Source organism: Rhinoderma darwinii, unplaced genomic scaffold, assembly GCF_050947455.1.
Source record: "Rhinoderma darwinii isolate aRhiDar2 unplaced genomic scaffold, aRhiDar2.hap1 Scaffold_549, whole genome shotgun sequence".
NCBI classification, from domain to species: domain Eukaryota; kingdom Metazoa; phylum Chordata; class Amphibia; order Anura; family Rhinodermatidae; genus Rhinoderma; species Rhinoderma darwinii.
In genome coordinates, this window is record NW_027464099.1 from 201,123 (window position 1) to 224,318 (window position 23,196).

General features: G+C 46.6%; 12 non-coding genes across 12 annotated transcripts; all 12 read left to right on the top strand.

The window, feature by feature from the left end:
- Positions 1-279: 279 nt before the first annotated feature.
- Positions 280-470, top strand: LOC142723381 (U2 spliceosomal RNA). The gene has a single exon (XR_012875585.1). It is a non-coding gene; the product is annotated as a U2 spliceosomal RNA (small nuclear RNA).
- Positions 471-1,770: 1,300 nt separating this feature from the next.
- On the top strand, positions 1,771-1,961 carry LOC142723382 (U2 spliceosomal RNA). Its single transcript, XR_012875586.1, has one exon. It is a non-coding gene; the product is annotated as a U2 spliceosomal RNA (small nuclear RNA).
- Positions 1,962-3,245: 1,284 nt separating this feature from the next.
- LOC142723383 (U2 spliceosomal RNA) lies at positions 3,246-3,436 on the top strand. The gene has a single exon (XR_012875587.1). It is a non-coding gene; the product is annotated as a U2 spliceosomal RNA (small nuclear RNA).
- A 1,280-nt stretch (positions 3,437-4,716) lies between these two features.
- LOC142723384 (U2 spliceosomal RNA) lies at positions 4,717-4,907 on the top strand. The gene has a single exon (XR_012875588.1). It is a non-coding gene; the product is annotated as a U2 spliceosomal RNA (small nuclear RNA).
- A 1,272-nt stretch (positions 4,908-6,179) lies between these two features.
- On the top strand, positions 6,180-6,370 carry LOC142723386 (U2 spliceosomal RNA). The gene has a single exon (XR_012875589.1). It is a non-coding gene; the product is annotated as a U2 spliceosomal RNA (small nuclear RNA).
- Positions 6,371-7,650: 1,280 nt separating this feature from the next.
- On the top strand, positions 7,651-7,841 carry LOC142723388 (U2 spliceosomal RNA). The gene has a single exon (XR_012875591.1). It is a non-coding gene; the product is annotated as a U2 spliceosomal RNA (small nuclear RNA).
- Positions 7,842-9,121: 1,280 nt separating this feature from the next.
- On the top strand, positions 9,122-9,312 carry LOC142723389 (U2 spliceosomal RNA). The gene has a single exon (XR_012875592.1). It is a non-coding gene; the product is annotated as a U2 spliceosomal RNA (small nuclear RNA).
- A 1,284-nt stretch (positions 9,313-10,596) lies between these two features.
- Positions 10,597-10,787, top strand: LOC142723390 (U2 spliceosomal RNA). Its single transcript, XR_012875593.1, has one exon. It is a non-coding gene; the product is annotated as a U2 spliceosomal RNA (small nuclear RNA).
- A 1,288-nt stretch (positions 10,788-12,075) lies between these two features.
- On the top strand, positions 12,076-12,266 carry LOC142723391 (U2 spliceosomal RNA). The gene has a single exon (XR_012875594.1). It is a non-coding gene; the product is annotated as a U2 spliceosomal RNA (small nuclear RNA).
- Positions 12,267-13,542: 1,276 nt separating this feature from the next.
- On the top strand, positions 13,543-13,733 carry LOC142723392 (U2 spliceosomal RNA). Its single transcript, XR_012875595.1, has one exon. It is a non-coding gene; the product is annotated as a U2 spliceosomal RNA (small nuclear RNA).
- A 6,599-nt stretch (positions 13,734-20,332) lies between these two features.
- Positions 20,333-20,519, top strand: LOC142723437 (U2 spliceosomal RNA). Its single transcript, XR_012875635.1, has one exon. It is a non-coding gene; the product is annotated as a U2 spliceosomal RNA (small nuclear RNA).
- A 1,280-nt stretch (positions 20,520-21,799) lies between these two features.
- LOC142723393 (U2 spliceosomal RNA) lies at positions 21,800-21,990 on the top strand. Its single transcript, XR_012875596.1, has one exon. It is a non-coding gene; the product is annotated as a U2 spliceosomal RNA (small nuclear RNA).
- Positions 21,991-23,196: the final 1,206 nt, after the last annotated feature.

Below are 23,196 nucleotides of genomic sequence, written 5' to 3' on the forward strand. Positions count from 1 at the left end.
CTGCCGCTGCCAGTGTTTATCTGCATGGCAGCAGGGCATTTGGGCGTTGCCAGGAAGGCGTTTTTATGTAGATTCCTCCTCTTTCAGCACTGCATTGTGGTGCAAGCAAAAGAAGCAAATCCTGTCTGGCTTCCTCTCCGGCCTTTATTCACCTCCCGTGTAGCTGTGAGTGTGTGAGCCTGCAGGGCCCCATGGAATTGCCTAGAAGTAGGCTGAATCGCTGCAAGGGCTGAACAGCAGTATCGGGCAGGCTCGGGCAACGCGCGGCCCGTTCGGGTTATCGCTTCTCGGCCTTTTGGCTAAGATCAAGTGTAGTATCTGTTCTTATCAGTTTAATATCTGATACGTCCCCTATCTGGGGACCATATATTAAATGGATTTTTAGAACAGGGAGATGGAAATAGAGCTTGCTCTGTCCACTCCACGCATTGACCTGGTATTGCAGTATTTCCAGGACCGGTGCACCCTTTCCTTATGTGTTGACTAAAAGCAGATTCCAAAAGTGTTTTTTGTCTTTGCTATTGTTTCTGTCTTTCTGAAGGGATCTCCCCTTTTAATCCCATTATTTCAACACCTGTTGGACAATGCATGAGTGATAATGAGCTCATTGATTAAATGCAATTAATGAATAGATTGCCACCTCTTGTTGTGTGTCGTCTGTGTTTCTGTGTTTCCGGCATTTCACATTGGAACACCTCATTCACCTTCCTTGTCTTCTCTCCGCCCTCCCTTTTAGGTAAGTTAAAGAGCTGCACCTGAGCCAGCCACTGATTGATTGATTGATTGATTGATTGATTGATTGATTGATTGATTGATTGATTGATTGATTGATGCAGCACAACAGTCAAATAGTGGAGTGGAGTAGGGGAACAGCAAACAGCCAATAAAGCAGCCCGCCCGCTCGCCTGCCCGCCACAATGGACCTACCTGTGTACACTAGATGGATGTGATGGAATGTACTGTCGTCCCTACATTTCAAGAAGAAGTAAGAATTGCAGTTGCAACAAAGCCTTGCTTGCCTACAAAGAGAGCAGCAATTTGGATTTGTTACTATGTTACCTAGAAGAATAACAAACTGTGCAAGGATGGAGGTTGTAGGAGCAAGGAGAAGTTGTCTGTAAAGTTGGTGGATGCCTATTTTCCATTTTGCAGTCCCTTGTCTCCCTCTTGTGGCCTCCTGGAGGCAACTAGCTGTGCAAAAAAAAGACAGCCTGGCGGCCGGCTGTTGCAGTGTTGCCCTCTCAGGCAACACTGAGTGACTGACTGAGCCTCACCGTCTTATATAAAGTTCAGACGGAACTTTGCACGTGTCATAGTGGAGCCCTCAGGATTCCAGAGCCAGCTTTCTGACATCATAATGGGGCCTCAGAGATAAAAGCCTGGGCCCAGGCAGTGTTGGTCAGTGCTGCTCAGCAGGCAGCACTGGACTGGACTGGATTACAGCTGATACAAGGTGTGAAGGAACAAGGGGTGGCTGTGGGCATGCACTTGCTGCCGCTGCCAGTGTTTATCTGCATGGCAGCAGGGCATTTGGGCGTTGCCAGGAAGGCGTTTTTATGTAGATTCCTCCTCTTTCAGCACTGCATTGTGGTGCAAGCAAAAGAAGCAAATCCTGTCTGGCTTCCTCTCCGGCCTTTATTCACCTCCCGTGTAGCTGTGAGTGTGTGAGCCTGCAGGGCCCCATGGAATTGCCTAGAAGTAGGCTGAATCGCTGCAAGGGCTGAACAGCAGTATCGGGCAGGCTCGGGCAACGCGCGGCCCGTTCGGGTTATCGCTTCTCGGCCTTTTGGCTAAGATCAAGTGTAGTATCTGTTCTTATCAGTTTAATATCTGATACGTCCCCTATCTGGGGACCATATATTAAATGGATTTTTAGAACAGGGAGATGGAAATAGAGCTTGCTCTGTCCACTCCACGCATTGACCTGGTATTGCAGTATTTCCAGGACCGGTGCACCCTTTCCTTATGTGTTGACTAAAAGCAGATTCCAAAAGTGTTTTTTGTCTTTGCTATTGTTTCTGTCTTTCTGAAGGGATCTCCCCTTTTAATCCCATTATTTCAACACCTGTTGGACAATGCATGAGTGATAATGAGCTCATTGATTAAATGCAATTAATGAATAGATTGCCACCTCTTGTTGTGTGTCGTCTGTGTTTCTGTGTTTCCGGCATTTCACATTGGAACACCTCATTCACCTTCCTTGTCTTCTCTCCGCCCTCCCTTTTAGGTAAGTTAAAGAGCTGCACCTGAGCCAGCCACTGATTGATTGATTGATTGATTGATTGATTGATTGATTGATTGATTGATGCAGCACAACAGTCAAATAGTGGAGTGGAGTAGGGGAACAGCAAACAGCCAATAAAGCAGCCCGCCCGCTCGCCTGCCCGCCACAATGGACCTACCTGTGTACACTAGATGGATGTGATGGAATGTACTGTCGTCCCTACATTTCAAGAAGAAGTAAGAATTGCAGTTGCAACAAAGCCTTGCTTGCCTACAAAGAGAGCAGCAATTTGGATTTGTTACTATGTTACCTAGAAGAATAACAAACTGTGCAAGGATGGAGGTTGTAGGAGCAAGGAGAAGTTGTCTGTAAAGTTGGTGGATGCCTATTTTCCATTTTGCAGTCCCTTGTCTCCCTCTTGTGGCCTCCTGGAGGCAACTAGCTGTGCAAAAAAAAGACAGCCTGGCGGCCGGCTGTTGCAGTGTTGCCCTCTCAGGCAACACTGAGTGACTGACTGAGCCTCACCGTCTTATATAAAGTTCAGACGGAACTTTGCACGTGTCATAGTGGAGCCCTCAGGATTCCAGAGCCAGCTTTCTGACATCATAATGGGGCCTCAGAGATAAAACCCTGGGCCCAGGCAGTGTTGGTCAGTGCTGCTCAGCAGGCAGCACTGGACTGGACTGGATTACAGCTGATACAAGGTGTGAAGGAACAAGGGGTGGCTGTGGGCATGCACTTGCTGCTGCTGCCAGTGTTTATCTGCATGGCAGCAGGGCATTTGGGCGTTGCCAGGAAGGCGTTTTTATGTAGATTCCTCCTCTTTCAGCACTGCATTGTGGTGCAAGCAAAATAAGCAAATCCTGTCTGGCTTCCTCTCCGGCCTTTATTCACCTCCCGTGTAGCTGTGAGTGTGTGAGCCTGCAGGGCCCCATGGAATTGCCTAGAAGTAGGCTGAATCGCTGCAAGGGCTGAACAGCAGTATCGGGCAGGCTCGGGCAACGCGCGGCCCGTTCGGGTTATCGCTTCTCGGCCTTTTGGCTAAGATCAAGTGTAGTATCTGTTCTTATCAGTTTAATATCTGATACGTCCCCTATCTGGGGACCATATATTAAATGGATTTTTAGAACAGGGAGATGGAAATAGAGCTTGCTCTGTCCACTCCACGCATTGACCTGGTATTGCAGTATTTCCAGGACCGGTGCACCCTTTCCTTATGTGTTGACTAAAAGCAGATTCCAAAAGTGTTTTTTGTCTTTGCTATTGTTTCTGTCTTTCTGAAGGGATCTCCCCTTTTAATCCCATTATTTCAACACCTGTTGGACAATGCATGAGTGATAATGAGCTCATTGATTAAATGCAATTAATGAATAGATTGCCACCTCTTGTTGTGTGTCGTCTGTGTTTCTGTGTTTCCGGCATTTCACATTGGAACACCTCATTCACCTTCCTTGTCTTCTCTCCGCCCTCCCTTTTAGGTAAGTTAAAGAGCTGCACCTGAGCCAGCCACTGATTGATTGATTGATTGATTGATTGATTGATTGATTGATTGATGCAGCACAACAGTCAAATAGTGGAGTGGAGTAGGGGAACAGCAAACAGCCAATAAAGCAACCCGCCCGCTCGCCTGCCCGCCACAATGGACCTACCTGTGTACACTAGATGGATGTGATGGAATGTACTGTCGTCCCTACATTTCAAGAAGAAGTAAGAATTGCAGTTGCAACAAAGCCTTGCTTGCCTACAAAGAGAGCAGCAATTTGGATTTGTTACTATGTTACCTAGAAGAATAACAAACTGTGCAAGGATGGAGGTTGTAGGAGCAAGGAGAAGTTGTCTGTAAAGTTGGTGGATGCCTATTTTCCATTTTGCAGTCCCTTGTCTCCCTCTTGTGGCCTCCTGGAGGCAACTAGCTGTGCAAAAAAAAGACAGCCTGGCGGCCGGCTGTTGCAGTGTTGCCCTCTCAGGCAACACTGAGTGACTGACTGAGCCTCACCGTCTTATATAAAGTTCAGACGGAACTTTGCACGTGTCATAGTGGAGCCCTCAGGATTCCAGAGCCAGCTTTCTGACATCATAATGGGGCCTCAGAGATAAAAGCCTGGGCCCAGGCAGTGTTGGTCAGTGCTGCTCAGCAGGCAGCACTGGACTGGACTGGATTACAGCTGATACAAGGTGTGAAGGAACAAGGGGTGGCTGTGGGCATGCACTTGCTGCCGCTGCCAGTGTTTATCTGCATGTCAGCAGGGCATTTGGGCGTTGCCAGGAAGGCGTTTTTATGTAGATTCCTCCTCTTTCAGCACTGCATTGTGGTGCAAGCAAAAGAAGCAAATCCTGTCTGGCTTCCTCTCCGGCCTTTATTCACCTCCCGTGTAGCTGTGAGTGTGTGAGCCTGCAGGGCCCCATGGAATTGCCTAGAAGTAGGCTGAATCGCTGCAAGGGCTGAACAGCAGTATCGGGCAGGCTCGGGCAACGCGCGGCCCGTTCGGGTTATCGCTTCTCGGCCTTTTGGCTAAGATCAAGTGTAGTATCTGTTCTTATCAGTTTAATATCTGATACGTCCCCTATCTGGGGACCATATATTAAATGGATTTTTAGAACAGGGAGATGGAAATAGAGCTTGCTCTGTCCACTCCACGCATTGACCTGGTATTGCAGTATTTCCAGGACCGGTGCACCCTTTCCTTATGTGTTGACTAAAAGCAGATTCCAAAAGTGTTTTTTGTCTTTGCTATTGTTTCTGTCTTTCTGAAGGGATCTCCCCTTTTAATCCCATTATTTCAACACCTGTTGGACAATGCATGAGTGATAATGAGCTCATTGATTAAATGCAATTAATGAATAGATTGCCACCTCTTGTTGTGTGTCGTCTGTGTTTCTGTGTTTCCGGCATTTCACATTGGAACACCTCATTCACCTTCCTTGTCTTCTCTCCGCCCTCCCTTTTAGGTAAGTTAAAGAGCTGCACCTGAGCCAGCCACTGATTGATTGATTGATTGATTGATTGATTGATTGATGCAGCACAACAGTCAAATAGTGGAGTGGAGTAGGGGAACAGCAAACAGCCAATAAAGCAGCCCGCCCGCTCGCCTGCCCGCCACAATGGACCTACCTGTGTACACTAGATGGATGTGATGGAATGTACTGTCGTCCCTACATTTCAAGAAGAAGTAAGAATTGCAGTTGCAACAAAGCCTTGCTTGCCTACAAAGAGAGCAGCAATTTGGATTTGTTACTATGTTACCTAGAAGAATAACAAACTGTGCAAGGATGGAGGTTGTAGGAGCAAGGAGAAGTTGTCTGTAAAGTTGGTGGATGCCTATTTTCCATTTTGCAGTCCCTTGTCTCCCTCTTGTGGCCTCCTGGAGGCAACTAGCTGTGCAAAAAAAAGACAGCCTGGCGGCCGGCTGTTGCAGTGTTGCCCTCTCAGGCAACACTGAGTGACTGACTGAGCCTCACCGTCTTATATAAAGTTCAGACGGAACTTTGCACGTGTCATAGTGGAGCCCTCAGGATTCCAGAGCCAGCTTTCTGACATCATAATGGGGCCTCAGAGATAAAAGCCTGGGCCCAGGCAGTGTTGGTCAGTGCTGCTCAGCAGGCAGCACTGGACTGGACTGGATTACAGCTGATACAAGGTGTGAAGGAACAAGGGGTGGCTGTGGGCATGCACTTGCTGCCGCTGCCAGTGTTTATCTGCATGGCAGCAGGGCATTTGGGCGTTGCCAGGATGGCGTTTTTATGTAGATTCCTCCTCTTTCAGCACTGCATTGTGGTGCAAGCAAAAGAAGCAAATCCTGTCTGGCTTCCTCTCCGGCCTTTATTCACCTCCCGTGTAGCTGTGAGTGTGTGAGCCTGCAGGGCCCCATGGAATTGCCTAGAAGTAGGCTGAATCGCTGCAAGGGCTGAACAGCAGTATCGGGCAGGCTCGGGCAACGCGCGGCCCGTTCGGGTTATCGCTTCTCGGCCTTTTGGCTAAGATCAAGTGTAGTATCTGTTCTTATCAGTTTAATATCTGATACGTCCCCTATCTGGGGACCATATATTAAATGGATTTTTAGAACAGGGAGATGGAAATAGAGCTTGCTCTGTCCACTCCACGCATTGACCTGGTATTGCAGTATTTCCAGGACCGGTGCACCCTTTCCTTATGTGTTGACTAAAAGCAGATTCCAAAAGTGTTTTTTGTCTTTGCTATTGTTTCTGTCTTTCTGAAGGGATCTCCCCTTTTAATCCCATTATTTCAACACCTGTTGGACAATGCATGAGTGATAATGAGCTCATTGATTAAATGCAATTAATGAATAGATTGCCACCTCTTGTTGTGTGTCGTCTGTGTTTCTGTGTTTCCGGCATTTCACATTGGAACACCTCATTCACCTTCCTTGTCTTCTCTCCGCCCTCCCTTTTAGGTAAGTTAAAGAGCTGCACCTGAGCCAGCCACTGATTGATTGATTGATTGATTGATTGATTGATTGATTGATTGATGCAGCACAACAGTCAAATAGTGGAGTGGAGTAGGGGAACAGCAAACAGCCAATAAAGCAACCCGCCCGCTCGCCTGCCCGCCACAATGGACCTACCTGTGTACACTAGATGGATGTGATGGAATGTACTGTCGTCCCTACATTTCAAGAAGAAGTAAGAATTGCAGTTGCAACAAAGCCTTGCTTGCCTACAAAGAGAGCAGCAATTTGGATTTGTTACTATGTTACCTAGAAGAATAACAAACTGTGCAAGGATGGAGGTTGTAGGAGCAAGGAGAAGTTGTCTGTAAAGTTGGTGGATGCCTATTTTCCATTTTGCAGTCCCTTGTCTCCCTCTTGTGGCCTCCTGGAGGCAACTAGCTGTGCAAAAAAAAGACAGCCTGGCGGCCGGCTGTTGCAGTGTTGCCCTCTCAGGCAACACTGAGTGACTGACTGAGCCTCACCGTCTTATATAAAGTTCAGACGGAACTTTGCACGTGTCATAGTGGAGCCCTCAGGATTCCAGAGCCAGCTTTCTGACATCATAATGGGGCCTCAGAGATAAAAGCCTGGGCCCAGGCAGTGTTGGTCAGTGCTGCTCAGCAGGCAGCACTGGACTGGACTGGATTACAGCTGATACAAGGTGTGAAGGAACAAGGGGTGGCTGTGGGCATGCACTTGCTGCCGCTGCCAGTGTTTATCTGCATGGCAGCAGGGCATTTGGGCGTTGCCAGGAAGGCGTTTTTATGTAGATTCCTCCTCTTTCAGCACTGCATTGTGGTGCAAGCAAAAGAAGCAAATCCTGTCTGGCTTCCTCTCCGGCCTTTATTCACCTCCCGTGTAGCTGTGAGTGTGTGAGCCTGCAGGGCCCCATGGAATTGCCTAGAAGTAGGCTGAATCGCTGCAAGGGCTGAACAGCAGTATCGGGCAGGCTCGGGCAACGCGCGGCCCGTTCGGGTTATCGCTTCTCGGCCTTTTGGCTAAGATCAAGTGTAGTATCTGTTCTTATCAGTTTAATATCTGATACGTCCCCTATCTGGGGACCATATATTAAATGGATTTTTAGAACAGGGAGATGGAAATAGAGCTTGCTCTGTCCACTCCACGCATTGACCTGGTATTGCAGTATTTCCAGGACCGGTGCACCCTTTCCTTATGTGTTGACTAAAAGCAGATTCCAAAAGTGTTTTTTGTCTTTGCTATTGTTTCTGTCTTTCTGAAGGGATCTCCCCTTTTAATCTCATTATTTCAACACCTGTTGGACAATGCATGAGTGATAATGAGCTCATTGATTAAATGCAATTAATGAATAGATTGCCACCTCTTGTTGTGTGTCGTCTGTGTTTCTGTGTTTCCGGCATTTCACATTGGAACACCTCATTCACCTTCCTTGTCTTCTCTCCGCCCTCCCTTTTAGGTAAGTTAAAGAGCTGCACCTGAGCCAGCCACTGATTGATTGATTGATTGATTGATTGATTGATTGATTGATTGATGCAGCACAACAGTCAAATAGTGGAGTGGAGTAGGGGAACAGCAAACAGCCAATAAAGCAGCCCGCCCGCTCGCCTGCCCGCCACAATGGACCTACCTGTGTACACTAGATGGATGTGATGGAATGTACTGTCGTCCCTACATTTCAAGAAGAAGTAAGAATTGCAGTTGCAACAAAGCCTTGCTTGCCTACAAAGAGAGCAGCAATTTGGATTTGTTACTATGTTACCTAGAAGAATAACAAACTGTGCAAGGATGGAGGTTGTAGGAGCAAGGAGAAGTTGTCTGTAAAGTTGGTGGATGCCTATTTTCCATTTTGCAGTCCCTTGTCTCCCTCTTGTGGCCTCCTGGAGGCAACTAGCTGTGCAAAAAAAAGACAGCCTGGCGGCCGGCTGTTGCAGTGTTGCCCTCTCAGGCAACACTGAGTGACTGACTGAGCCTCACCGTCTTATATAAAGTTCAGACGGAACTTTGCACGTGTCATAGTGGAGCCCTCAGGATTCCAGAGCCAGCTTTCTGACATCATAATGGGGCCTCAGAGATAAAAGCCTGGGCCCAGGCAGTGTTGGTCAGTGCTGCTCAGCAGGCAGCACTGGACTGGACTGGATTACAGCTGATACAAGGTGTGAAGGAACAAGGGGTGGCTGTGGGCATGCACTTGCTGCCGCTGCCAGTGTTTATCTGCATGTCAGCAGGGCATTTGGGCGTTGCCAGGAAGGCGTTTTTATGTAGATTCCTCCTCTTTCAGCACTGCATTGTGGTGCAAGCAAAAGAAGCAAATCCTGTCTGGCTTCCTCTCCGGCCTTTATTCACCTCCCGTGTAGCTGTGAGTGTGTGAGCCTGCAGGGCCCCATGGAATTGCCTAGAAGTAGGCTGAATCGCTGCAAGGGCTGAACAGCAGTATCGGGCAGGCTCGGGCAACGCGCGGCCCGTTCGGGTTATCGCTTCTCGGCCTTTTGGCTAAGATCAAGTGTAGTATCTGTTCTTATCAGTTTAATATCTGATACGTCCCCTATCTGGGGACCATATATTAAATGGATTTTTAGAACAGGGAGATGGAAATAGAGCTTGCTCTGTCCACTCCACGCATTGACCTGGTATTGCAGTATTTCCAGGACCGGTGCACCCTTTCCTTATGTGTTGACTAAAAGCAGATTCCAAAAGTGTTTTTTGTCTTTGCTATTGTTTCTGTCTTTCTGAAGGGATCTCCCCTTTTAATCCCATTATTTCAACACCTGTTGGACAATGCATGAGTGATAATGAGCTCATTGATTAAATGCAATTAATGAATAGATTGCCACCTCTTGTTGTGTGTCGTCTGTGTTTCTGTGTTTCCGGCATTTCACATTGGAACACCTCATTCACCTTCCTTGTCTTCTCTCCGCCCTCCCTTTTAGGTAAGTTAAAGAGCTGCACCTGAGCCAGCCACTGATTGATTGATTGATTGATTGATTGATTGATTGATTGATTGATTGATGCAGCACAACAGTCAAATAGTGGAGTGGAGTAGGGGAACAGCAAACAGCCAATAAAGCAGCCCGCCCGCTCGCCTGCCCGCCACAATGGACCTACCTGTGTACACTAGATGGATGTGATGGAATGTACTGTCGTCCCTACATTTCAAGAAGAAGTAAGAATTGCAGTTGCAACAAAGCCTTGCTTGCCTACAAAGAGAGCAGCAATTTGGATTTGTTACTATGTTACCTAGAAGAATAACAAACTGTGCAAGGATGGAGGTTGTAGGAGCAAGGAGAAGTTGTCTGTAAAGTTGGTGGATGCCTATTTTCCATTTTGCAGTCCCTTGTCTCCCTCTTGTGGCCTCCTGGAGGCAACTAGCTGTGCAAAAAAAAGACAGCCTGGCGGCCGGCTGTTGCAGTGTTGCCCTCTCAGGCAACACTGAGTGACTGACTGAGCCTCACCGTCTTATATAAAGTTCAGACGGAACTTTGCACGTGTCATAGTGGAGCCCTCAGGATTCCAGAGCCAGCTTTCTGACATCATAATGGGGCCTCAGAGATAAAAGCCTGGGCCCAGGCAGTGTTGGTCAGTGCTGCTCAGCAGGCAGCACTGGACTGGACTGGATTACAGCTGATACAAGGTGTGAAGGAACAAGGGGTGGCTGTGGGCATGCACTTGCTGCCGCTGCCAGTGTTTATCTGCATGGCAGCAGGGCATTTGGGCGTTGCCAGGAAGGCGTTTTTATGTAGTTTCCTCCTCTTTCAGCACTGCATTGTGGTGCAAGCAAAAGAAGCAAATCCTGTCTGGCTTCCTCTCCGGCCTTTATTCACCTCCCGTGTAGCTGTGAGTGTGTGAGCCTGCAGGGCCCCATGGAATTGCCTAGAAGTAGGCTGAATCGCTGCAAGGGCTGAACAGCAGTATCGGGCAGGCTCGGGCAACGCGCGGCCCGTTCGGGTTATCGCTTCTCGGCCTTTTGGCTAAGATCAAGTGTAGTATCTGTTCTTATCAGTTTAATATCTGATACGTCCCCTATCTGGGGACCATATATTAAATGGATTTTTAGAACAGGGAGATGGAAATAGAGCTTGCTCTGTCCACTCCACGCATTGACCTGGTATTGCAGTATTTCCAGGACCGGTGCACCCTTTCCTTATGTGTTGACTAAAAGCAGATTCCAAAAGTGTTTTTTGTCTTTGCTATTGTTTCTGTCTTTCTGAAGGGATCTCCCCTTTTAATCCCATTATTTCAACACCTGTTGGACAATGCATGAGTGATAATGAGCTCATTGATTAAATGCAATTAATGAATAGATTGCCACCTCTTGTTGTGTGTCGTCTGTGTTTCTGTGTTTCCGGCATTTCACATTGGAACACCTCATTCACCTTCCTTGTCTTCTCTCCGCCCTCCCTTTTAGGTAAGTTAAAGAGCTGCACCTGAGCCAGCCACTGATTGATTGATTGATTGATTGATTGATTGATTGATTGATTGATTGATTGATGCAGCACAACAGTCAAATAGTGGAGTGGAGTAGGGGAACAGCAAACAGCCAATAAAGCAGCCCGCCCGCTCGCCTGCCCGCCACAATGGACCTACCTGTGTACACTAGATGGATGTGATGGAATGTACTGTCGTCCCTACATTTCAAGAAGAAGTAAGAATTGCAGTTGCAACAAAGCCTTGCTTGCCTACAAAGAGAGCAGCAATTTGGATTTGTTACTATGTTACCTAGAAGAATAACAAACTGTGCAAGGATGGAGGTTGTAGGAGCAAGGAGAAGTTGTCTGTAAAGTTGGTGGATGCCTATTTTCCATTTTGCAGTCCCTTGTCTCCCTCTTGTGGCCTCCTGGAGGCAACTAGCTGTGCAAAAAAAAGACAGCCTGGCGGCCGGCTGTTGCAGTGTTGCCCTCTCAGGCAACACTGAGTGACTGACTGAGCCTCACCGTCTTATATAAAGTTCAGACGGAACTTTGCACGTGTCATAGTGGAGCCCTCAGGATTCCAGAGCCAGCTTTCTGACATCATAATGGGGCCTCAGAGATAAAAGCCTGGGCCCAGGCAGTGTTGGTCAGTGCTGCTCAGCAGGCAGCACTGGACTGGACTGGATTACAGCTGATACAAGGTGTGAAGGAACAAGGGGTGGCTGTGGGCATGCACTTGCTGCCGCTGCCAGTGTTTATCTGCATGGCAGCAGGGCATTTGGGCGTTGCCAGGAAGGCGTTTTTATGTAGATTCCTCCTCTTTCAGCACTGCATTGTGGTGCAAGCAAAAGAAGCAAATCCTGTCTGGCTTCCTCTCCGGCCTTTATTCACCTCCCGTGTAGCTGTGAGTGTGTGAGCCTGCAGGGCCCCATGGAATTGCCTAGAAGTAGGCTGAATCGCTGCAAGGGCTGAACAGCAGTATCGGGCAGGCTCGGGCAACGCGCGGCCCGTTCGGGTTATCGCTTCTCGGCCTTTTGGCTAAGATCAAGTGTAGTATCTGTTCTTATCAGTTTAATATCTGATACGTCCCCTATCTGGGGACCATATATTAAATGGATTTTTAGAACAGGGAGATGGAAATAGAGCTTGCTCTGTCCACTCCACGCATTGACCTGGTATTGCAGTATTTCCAGGACCGGTGCACCCTTTCCTTATGTGTTGACTAAAAGCAGATTCCAAAAGTGTTTTTTGTCTTTGCTATTGTTTCTGTCTTTCTGAAGGGATCTCCCCTTTTAATCCCATTATTTCAACACCTGTTGGACAATGCATGAGTGATAATGAGCTCATTGATTAAATGCAATTAATGAATAGATTGCCACCTCTTGTTGTGTGTCGTCTGTGTTTCTGTGTTTCCGGCATTTCACATTGGAACACCTCATTCACCTTCCTTGTCTTCTCTCCGCCCTCCCTTTTAGGTAAGTTAAAGAGCTGCACCTGAGCCAGCCACTGATTGATTGATTGATTGATTGATTGATTGATTGATTGATGCAGCACAACAGTCAAATAGTGGAGTGGAGTAGGGGAACAGCAAACAGCCAATAAAGCAGCCCGCCCGCTCGCCTGCCCGCCACAATGGACCTACCTGTGTACACTAGATGGATGTGATGGAATGTACTGTCGTCCCTACATTTCAAGAAGAAGTAAGAATTGCAGTTGCAACAAAGCCTTGCTTGCCTACAAAGAGAGCAGCAATTTGGATTTGTTACTATGTTACCTAGAAGAATAACAAACTGTGCAAGGATGGAGGTTGTAGGAGCAAGGAGAAGTTGTCTGTAAAGTTGGTGGATGCCTATTTTCCATTTTGCAGTCCCTTGTCTCCCTCTTGTGGCCTCCTGGAGGCAACTAGCTGTGCAAAAAAAAGACAGCCTGGCGGCCGGCTGTTGCAGTGTTGCCCTCTCAGGCAACACTGAGTGACTGACTGAGCCTCACCGTCTTATATAAAGTTCAGACGGAACTTTGCACGTGTCATAGTGGAGCCCTCAGGATTCCAGAGCCAGCTTTCTGACATCATAATGGGGCCTCAGAGATAAAAGCCTGGGCCCAGGCAGTGTTGGTCAGTGCTGCTCAGCAGGCAGCACTGGACTGGACTGGATTACAGCTGATACAAGGTGTGAAGGAACAAGGGGTGGCTGTGGGCATGCACTTGCTGCCGCTGCCAGTGTTTATCTGCATGGCAGCAGGGCATTTGGGCGTTGCCAGGAAGGCGTTTTTATGTAGATTCCTCCTCTTTCAGCACTGCATTGTGGTGCAAGCAAAAGAAGCAAATCCTGTCTGGCTTCCTCTCCGGCCTTTATTCACCTCCCGTGTAGCTGTGAGTGTGTGAGCCTGCAGGGCCCCATGGAATTGCCTAGAAGTAGGCTGAATCGCTGCAAGGGCTGAACAGCAGTATCGGGCAGGCTCGGGCAACGCGCGGCCCGTTCGGGTTATCGCTTCTCGGCCTTTTGGCTAAGATCAAGTGTAGTATCTGTTCTTATCAGTTTAATATCTGATACGTCCCCTATCTGGGGACCATATATTAAATGGATTTTTAGAACAGGGAGATGGAAATAGAGCTTGCTCTGTCCACTCCACGCATTGACCTGGTATTGCAGTATTTCCAGGACCGGTGCACCCTTTCCTTATGTGTTGACTAAAAGCAGATTCCAAAAGTGTTTTTTGTCTTTGCTATTGTTTCTGTCTTTCTGAAGGGATCTCCCCTTTTAATCCCATTATTTCAACACCTGTTGGACAATGCATGAGTGATAATGAGCTCATTGATTAAATGCAATTAATGAATAGATTGCCACCTCTTGTTGTGTGTCGTCTGTGTTTCTGTGTTTCCGGCATTTCACATTGGAACACCTCATTCACCTTCCTTGTCTTCTCTCCGCCCTCCCTTTTAGGTAAGTTAAAGAGCTGCACCTGAGCCAGCCACTGATTGATTGATTGATTGATTGATTGATTGATTGATTGATTGATTGATTGATGCAGCACAACAGTCAAATAGTGGAGTGGAGTAGGGGAACAGCAAACAGCCAATAAAGCAGCCCGCCCGCTCGCCTGCCCGCCACAATGGACCTACCTGTGTACACTAGATGGATGTGATGGAATGTACTGTCGTCCCTACATTTCAAGAAGAAGTAAGAATTGCAGTTGCAACAAAGCCTTGCTTGCCTACAAAGAGAGCAGCAATTTGGATTTGTTACTATGTTACCTAGAAGAATAACAAACTGTGCAAGGATGGAGGTTGTAGGAGCAAGGAGAAGTTGTCTGTAAAGTTGGTGGATGCCTATTTTCCATTTTGCAGTCCCTTGTCTCCCTCTTGTGGCCTCCTGGAGGCAACTAGCTGTGCAAAAAAAAGACAGCCTGGCGGCCGGCTGTTGCAGTGTTGCCCTCTCAGGCAACACTGAGTGACTGACTGAGCCTCACCGTCTTATATAAAGTTCAGACGGAACTTTGCACGTGTCATAGTGGAGCCCTCAGGATTCCAGAGCCAGCTTTCTGACATCATAATGGGGCCTCAGAGATAAAAGCCTGGGCCCAGGCAGTGTTGGTCAGTGCTGCTCAGCAGGCAGCACTGGACTGGACTGGATTACAGCTGATACAAGGTGTGAAGGAACAAGGGGTGGCTGTGGGCATGCACTTGCTGCCGCTGCCAGTGTTTATCTGCATGGCAGCAGGGCATTTGGGCGTTGCCAGGAAGGCGTTTTTATGTAGATTCCTCCTCTTTCAGCACTGCATTGTGGTGCAAGCAAAAGAAGCAAATCCTGTCTGGCTTCCTCTCCGGCCTTTATTCACCTCCCGTGTAGCTGTGAGTGTGTGAGCCTGCAGGGCCCCATGGAATTGCCTAGAAGTAGGCTGAATCGCTGCAAGGGCTGAACAGCAGTATCGGGCAGGCTCGGGCAACGCGCGGCCCGTTCGGGTTATCGCTTCTCGGCCTTCTGGCTGAGATCAAGTGTAGTGCTGGTTACTTGTAGTCAGTGCTGCCTGGTCTTAGTTGGGAGGTGCTCAGGTACCCTCTCTCTCGGCCTCGGGGGATCGTCCAGGTTCGCCTGGACTTCACCCCCGTGCTGCTATTTGGGAGAGAGGCTTAGTCCTGAGCAACGAGTTGCGATCCACATATCCCCCGTGTAGGCTTCGGCCGAAAAGGGGAAAGCTGCGTAGACGTTACGTCACCAACGGGTGGCGTAACTTTCCCTGAAAACCCCTCACCATGGACGAAAGTCCTGGTGAGATACCGGCGTATGCCCGGATAAAGAATACAATCCGTGTTATTGTATCAGAAGAGAAGGCGACGACCTGCGGCCTGAAGTTCTTGGTGGAGACCGTGCTTGTTGGCATTTTCAACATTCAGAAGCGGGAGATATTGGCGGTACAAGACTATCCTAGGAGAAGAACATACGACATAACTTTTGTACAGAATGGAGTGTTCCAAGATCTGCTGGCGGCATACATGGTAAAAAACGATCCGAGACTGGACGGTATTGAATTTTACGAACATGTGTTGGACATCACTAAGATGATTGTGATAAAAATGTACTGCCCGTTTGCTGATTTAAAAGATGTGATGTCCTTTTTATCCCCCTATTTCAAAAGTGTAAAATGTATTGGCAAAATAATGAACGAAGTTGGAGTTTGGACGTCAAAGTGGAGATTTTTAGTAACTTGTTATAGAGATGCCAATACAGCAGGGGGGATAATGTTGCCGCCAGCACGCTTTAAATTAGGTGATATGGCAGGAGATCTTTTTTACACAGGAATGCCTCCATTCTGTAGAAAATGTCAAAAGTACGGTCACACCAAAGAGTTCTGCGAAAGCACCTGTAGGAACTGTGGCAGCTCTGAGCACGAGGCCAAAACTTGCCCTCTGGGGAAAAGGTGTCGTTTTTGCAGCCGAGTTGGTCATCTATATGCTACTTGTCCCCACAGATCGGAACAACCCGAGGTCCGGCCGAGGCGTCCAGAGCAGCCAGCAGGCCAGATCGCCCCCGCACAAGGAGAGGAACCAAGAGGTGAAGAGGCTGATGACATGGACACCTCCAGCAGACCCCCCCAAACAGGTGACCCAAAGGAGCAAAGGCGGTTTAAGAGAAGAGCCAGTGATCAGCGGACGAAAAAGCCCCCTCAGGAAACGGAGGAGATGGGTAGTTCGGATGAAGCTGATCCGCCTGGGCCGCAGGAGGTGCTGGGTCAGCCTGTACCTGAGGCAGAGGACCCGGGCGGAGCGGCAGCAAGGTCTAAGAGGCGTAGGGCGTACTCGGAGGTGGCAGCGGGGGTGCCGATGGGAGTACCTGCTAGAGCGAAAGCAGGGAAACCAGTTGACGCACCCCCGGAAGCACCAGCTGAAGGTCTCCCCCCTTCTCGCCAGTTGGGGGAGACAAGCATAGCCACCTCTGAGGTGACAGAAGTCCCTGAAACGGCCGCGAGTGCGTTTCCTGCCCCTATCGTAGGGGAGGAGGCTGCCATACGAGATGCTCCAGAAACCTTGCCCGTGGAGTCCATATGGGACCCATTTTCGATCAGTGCCTCAGGTATGGCGGGGGGTCAGCTGTCTGACATGAGTTCCTCTCCAATCTCCTCAAGTTATACAGTCGGTTTGAAGTCGGAGGGCGATGAGAGTTCGAGTGAGGTCTCTGGTAACGCCGAGGACTGCTGAGGCCACCTCGGGTAAGATTACATAAGACTGTCTCTTTTCCCTTTTCCTCATGGCAGAGTTAGGTGGCATTTCCTTAAATGTTAGGAGCGTGCATTCCAAGACGAGAAGAGCTGCCCTGTTTGATTATCTTTCTATTTTTTCCGCCACCGTTTTTTTCCTACAGGAATGCTGTATCCCACATCGCACGAACTACAACAAATATAAGGAAGACTGGAGACTCGGACCTTCAGTGTGGTCCGGGTCTAACGATTCCAGAGCCGCAGGTGTCGCCATTTTATTTAAAGGGAACGTTTTAATTGACAGTTTTAATGAAATTTTACCAGGTAGAATTTTATTGGTCAAAGCTTTTATAGACGGTATTAGATGGCAGTTTTTAAATTTTTATGGGTCCTCGGACAAGAATGAAAGAGCTAGAATGCTAGAGATTTTACCCCTTTTTTTAAACGATTCAGAGCCACTTGTTTTAGCGGGTGATTTTAATTGTATTTTAAAGGGGGAACGCCGGTTCTCTAACTCAGTAAGCAGGAATTATGACAAAACCTCCTCATTATTAAAAGATATAGTTACTGATTTTAAACTTACTGATGTTTTTAAGAAATGTAACAGCAATTTATCTGCAGAGGCCGGCGTCACCTGGAGCAATGTGAACTGTAGCTCCAGGATCGATTTTATATTCTGCTCTTATCAAGTACTGCCTTTTAAATGTGATCTTAATCCCAATGTTTTATCTGATCATAAATTATTGTATTTTAAAGTTAAAAATGATATTGGGAAAAATACTGTCAAAAAAGCCTGGAAAATGAACGTTTCCCTTTTAGATGACCCGCAAATTTTATCTGATTTTATTACCTTTTATAAGGGCTGCAGATGGGTAAGACATCCAAATATGTCCATAGTCTCATGGTGGGAGAAAATAAAAATAAAAATAAGAGATTTTTTCATAAAAATCGGAAGGAGAAAAGCAAAAGAAAAACAGGATTTTTTTGCTAATTTGAATACCCGGCTGCAGACCCAATACAAGTTCAGAGAACAGGGTATGCAGGTGGAGGAGGAGATTATGGAGATTAGGAAGGAGATCTCCCAGTGCCTGGAGCAGAGAGGTAAGGAAATTGTCTTTCGCTCAAAAATGAAACACCTCGAGGAAAATGAGACCTGCTCCAGGTACTTTTTTAAGAAAATTAACGATAAGCATACCCTGTTAGACAATGTTGATGGAGATACAAACACTGACAATATTTTAAAAAAGGTACACAGATTTTATGCGGATCTTTTTAATATAAAGCTTGTTAATGTTGATTTGATGAACGACTCATTGAAGGAGGTTGACGCTGTTTTAAATCCTGTCTCCAAAGATTTTTTATTACAGGATATTACGGAACAGGAGATTTTAGATACCATCAAGAGTTTTAAAACAGGTAAAGTCCCTGGCCCTGATGGTATACCCATAGAGTTTTATGTCACATTTTATGGAGTTTTAAAAGAGGATCTCTATTCCCTTTTTACTCAAGTTTTTAGAACAAAAGCCCTCCCGGGGTCCTGGAAGAAAGGTGAGGTGTCCCTGCTTTATAAAAAGGGGGACAAAACAGATATTAAAAACTGGAGGCCTATCACCTTACTAAACGCAGACTATAAAATAATGGCCAAGATTTGCGCGAATAGACTAAAGGCTGTTATAGAGAAAATCGTCCACTCCAACCAAGTCTGTGGGATACCTGGGAGGAGCATATGGGACAATTTAAACCTTTTAAAAGATGCTATTGGTGATACGAAGGAGAGAAAAGGCAGATTGGCGGTTTTATCCATAGATTTCGAGAAAGCCTTTGATAGAGTATCACATTTTTATCTTTTTAAGGTTTTAGAAAAGATGGGTATACCAGAAGGTTTTTTACAGTCTCTGAAGGCCTTTTATGAAAATTGTACGAGCAAGATTTTAGTAAAGGGTTTTAAGACACAGGATGTCCTTTTAAACTCCGGAGTGAAGCAGGGGTGTCCCTTGTCCCCACTACTTTTTATATGTGCGATCGAGCCTCTACTCTGCAGATTGAGGAATGACAGGCAGATATGTGGAGTCCCCCTGCCGGGCGGGGGGGGACTAGAGGCAAAAGTGGTGGGGTACATGGATGATGTCGCGGTCCTGTGCAGGGACGCCCCGTCACTGCAAAAAGCATTACAACAGATATACCAATTTTGCTGCTCCTCCGGTTTTAAAGTCAATTTTAATAAAAGTAATATTTTAAATATTGGCAATATGATTTTACAGGACATTCCAGTCCCTGTGTCGGAGTCTGTACAGATTTTAGGGGTCTCCTTCAATGAGTCAAACAATGGTTTTATCAGTTGGGACTTGGTGGCACAAAAAGTTAATAAGAAAATTTGTTTATGGAATCTTAGAAAACTGACAATGGAGGGAAAAATTTTAATCACAAAAATGGTGATTTTACCAATTTTATTATATCTAAGTATGGTTTTCCCTCCCCCTGATATTTTATTAAAAAAGATTACCAAGGCATGTTTTACATTTTTATGGAATTCTAGGATGGAGAAGCTCAGGAGAGAAAAAGTGATGTTACCAAAGCTAATGGGTGGTAAAGATTTTCCAAATATAAAAGCATTTCTTTTAATCCATTTTTTTACACTGTGTCTTAATACTGTTTTTAAGGAACACTACTGGTCTTATTTTATCCGTTTTAACACTGGCTATTTTATGAGGAGGTACGGATGGTTCTCTACGGTTTTAAGCTCGCCATATGCTTTTAACCTGCCAGACCAGTATAAGATTTTAGAAAAAATAGTGAACCTTTTTAACCTAAAAGACAAAAGAATAGAAGATGTAAAAAATAGTAAATATGTTTTAAAGGAAATAAAAGAAAATGTTTTAATAGCCCCCATTAGCAATTTTAATGAAAACAAATGCAAAATTATCTGGAGCATGGTTAATGCTAAATTCATTTTTAATTCACAGAAGGATCTGGCCTGGAGCTGCGCCCACGAGTGTCTTCCATGCCGGGCATTCCAGCATCGAAGGGGACTGACCAACTCGGCTGCGTGTCCAAGGGGAGGATGCCGCGATGACGAGACAGTCTTACATCTCTTTTGGCAATGTTATTTTTCACAACTAATATGGACAAAAATCCTCCCCTTGATGAAGAAGATAACCGGAATAAAAAGAATTACAAGTGAAGGCGTATTTTACGGATGTCTGGAGTGCCCAACAAGGACTCAGAAAATTATGGCATGGAAGATTACTAACTGCGTTAAAGCAGCTCTGTGGGCGGCCAGGAATATTCTTTTATTCAAACATGAAATTTTATCTGTGAATGATATTTTAGGAATTTGTTTTTATGAAATGCACAAATATTATCTTTTAGACAAAAAATTCTCTCCTGTTTTAAGTAGAAAATGGTTTTTTAGCGAATGGAATTCTATAATATGATGCCACCAAGTGCCCTTTTATAAATTGTATGATTTTAATCTGACAATTTGTATTTATTTTTTAACCATTGTTGTAAAATGTGAATCCCTGTAAAAATGTTGAAAAATGTTAATTTATTGTAAAACCTGAAAAATTTTAAATAAACGGTTACCCCCAAAGTTGGGGTAGTCAACTTAAAAAATCTGTTCTTATCAGTTTAATATCTGATACGTCCCCTATCTGGGGACCATATATTAAATGGATTTTTAGAACAGGGAGATGGAAATAGAGCTTGCTCTGTCCACTCCACGCATTGACCTGGTATTGCAGTATTTCCAGGACCGGTGCACCCTTTCCTTATGTGTTGACTAAAAGCAGATTCCAAAAGTGTTTTTTGTCTTTGCTATTGTTTCTGTCTTTCTGAAGGGATCTCCCCTTTTAATCCCATTATTTCAACACCTGTTGGACAATGCATGAGTGATAATGAGCTCATTGATTAAATGCAATTAATGAATAGATTGCCACCTCTTGTTGTGTGTCGTCTGTGTTTCTGTGTTTCCGGCATTTCACATTGGAACACCTCATTCACCTTCCTTGTCTTCTCTCCGCCCTCCCTTTTAGGTAAGTTAAAGAGCTGCACCTGAGCCAGCCACTGATTGATTGATTGATTGATTGATTGATTGATTGATTGATTGATGCAGCACAACAGTCAAATAGTGGAGTGGAGTAGGGGAACAGCAAACAGCCAATAAAGCAGCCCGCCCGCTCGCCTGCCCGCCACAATGGACCTACCTGTGTACACTAGATGGATGTGATGGAATGTACTGTCGTCCCTACATTTCAAGAAGAAGTAAGAATTGCAGTTGCAACAAAGCCTTGCTTGCCTACAAAGAGAGCAGCAATTTGGATTTGTTACTATGTTACCTAGAAGAATAACAAACTGTGCAAGGATGGAGGTTGTAGGAGCAAGGAGAAGTTGTCTGTAAAGTTGGTGGATGCCTATTTTCCATTTTGCAGTCCCTTGTCTCCCTCTTGTGGCCTCCTGGAGGCAACTAGCTGTGCAAAAAAAAGACAGCCTGGCGGCCGGCTGTTGCAGTGTTGCCCTCTCAGGCAACACTGAGTGACTGACTGAGCCTCACCGTCTTATATAAAGTTCAGACGGAACTTTGCACGTGTCATAGTGGAGCCCTCAGGATTCCAGAGCCAGCTTTCTGACATCATAATGGGGCCTCAGAGATAAAAGCCTGGGCCCAGGCAGTGTTGGTCAGTGCTGCTCAGCAGGCAGCACTGGACTGGACTGGATTACAGCTGATACAAGGTGTGAAGGAACAAGGGGTGGCTGTGGGCATGCACTTGCTGCCGCTGCCAGTGTTTATCTGCATGGCAGCAGGGCATTTGGGCGTTGCCAGGAAGGCGTTTTTATGTAGATTCCTCCTCTTTCAGCACTGCATTGTGGTGCAAGCAAAAGAAGCAAATCCTGTCTGGCTTCCTCTCCGGCCTTTATTCACCTCCCGTGTAGCTGTGAGTGTGTGAGCCTGCAGGGCCCCATGGAATTGCCTAGAAGTAGGCTGAATCGCTGCAAGGGCTGAACAGCAGTATCGGGCAGGCTCGGGCAACGCGCGGCCCGTTCGGGTTATCGCTTCTCGGCCTTTTGGCTAAGATCAAGTGTAGTATCTGTTCTTATCAGTTTAATATCTGATACGTCCCCTATCTGGGGACCATATATTAAATGGATTTTTAGAACAGGGAGATGGAAATAGAGCTTGCTCTGTCCACTCCACGCATTGACCTGGTATTGCAGTATTTCCAGGACCGGTGCACCCTTTCCTTATGTGTTGACTAAAAGCAGATTCCAAAAGTGTTTTTTGTCTTTGCTATTGTTTCTGTCTTTCTGAAGGGATCTCCCCTTTTAATCCCATTATTTCAACACCTGTTGGACAATGCATGAGTGATAATGAGCTCATTGATTAAATGCAATTAATGAATAGATTGCCACCTCTTGTTGTGTGTCGTCTGTGTTTCTGTGTTTCCGGCATTTCACATTGGAACACCTCATTCACCTTCCTTGTCTTCTCTCCGCCCTCCCTTTTAGGTAAGTTAAAGAGCTGCACCTGAGCCAGCCACTGATTGATTGATTGATTGATTGATTGATTGATTGATTGATTGATTGATTGATGCAGCACAACAGTCAAATAGTGGAGTGGAGTAGGGGAACAGCAAACAGCCAATAAAGCAGCCCGCCCGCTCGCCTGCCCGCCACAATGGACCTACCTGTGTACACTAGATGGATGTGATGGAATGTACTGTCGTCCCTACATTTCAAGAAGAAGTAAGAATTGCAGTTGCAACAAAGCCTTGCTTGCCTACAAAGAGAGCAGCAATTTGGATTTGTTACTATGTTACCTAGAAGAATAACAAACTGTGCAAGGATGGAGGTTGTAGGAGCAAGGAGAAGTTGTCTGTAAAGTTGGTGGATGCCTATTTTCCATTTTGCAGTCCCTTGTCTCCCTCTTGTGGCCTCCTGGAGGCAACTAGCTGTGCAAAAAAAAGACAGCCTGGCGGCCGGCTGTTGCAGTGTTGCCCTCTCAGGCAACACTGAGTGACTGACTGAGCCTCACCGTCTTATATAAAGTTCAGACGGAACTTTGCACGTGTCATAGTGGAGCCCTCAGGATTCCAGAGCCAGCTTTCTGACATCATAATGGGGCCTCAGAGATAAAAGCCTGGGCCCAGGCAGTGTTGGTCAGTGCTGCTCAGCAGGCAGCACTGGACTGGACTGGATTACAGCTGATACAAGGTGTGAAGGAACAAGGGGTGGCTGTGGGCATGCACTTGCTGCCGCTGCCAGTGTTTATCTGCATGGCAGCAGGGCATTTGGGCGTTGCCAGGAAGGCGTTTTTATGTAGATTCCTCCTCTTTCAGCACTGCATTGTGGTGCAAGCAAAAGAAGCAAATCCTGTCTGGCTTCCTCTCCGGCCTTTATTCACCTCCCGTGTAGCTGTGAGTGTGTGAGCCTGCAGGGCCCCATGGAA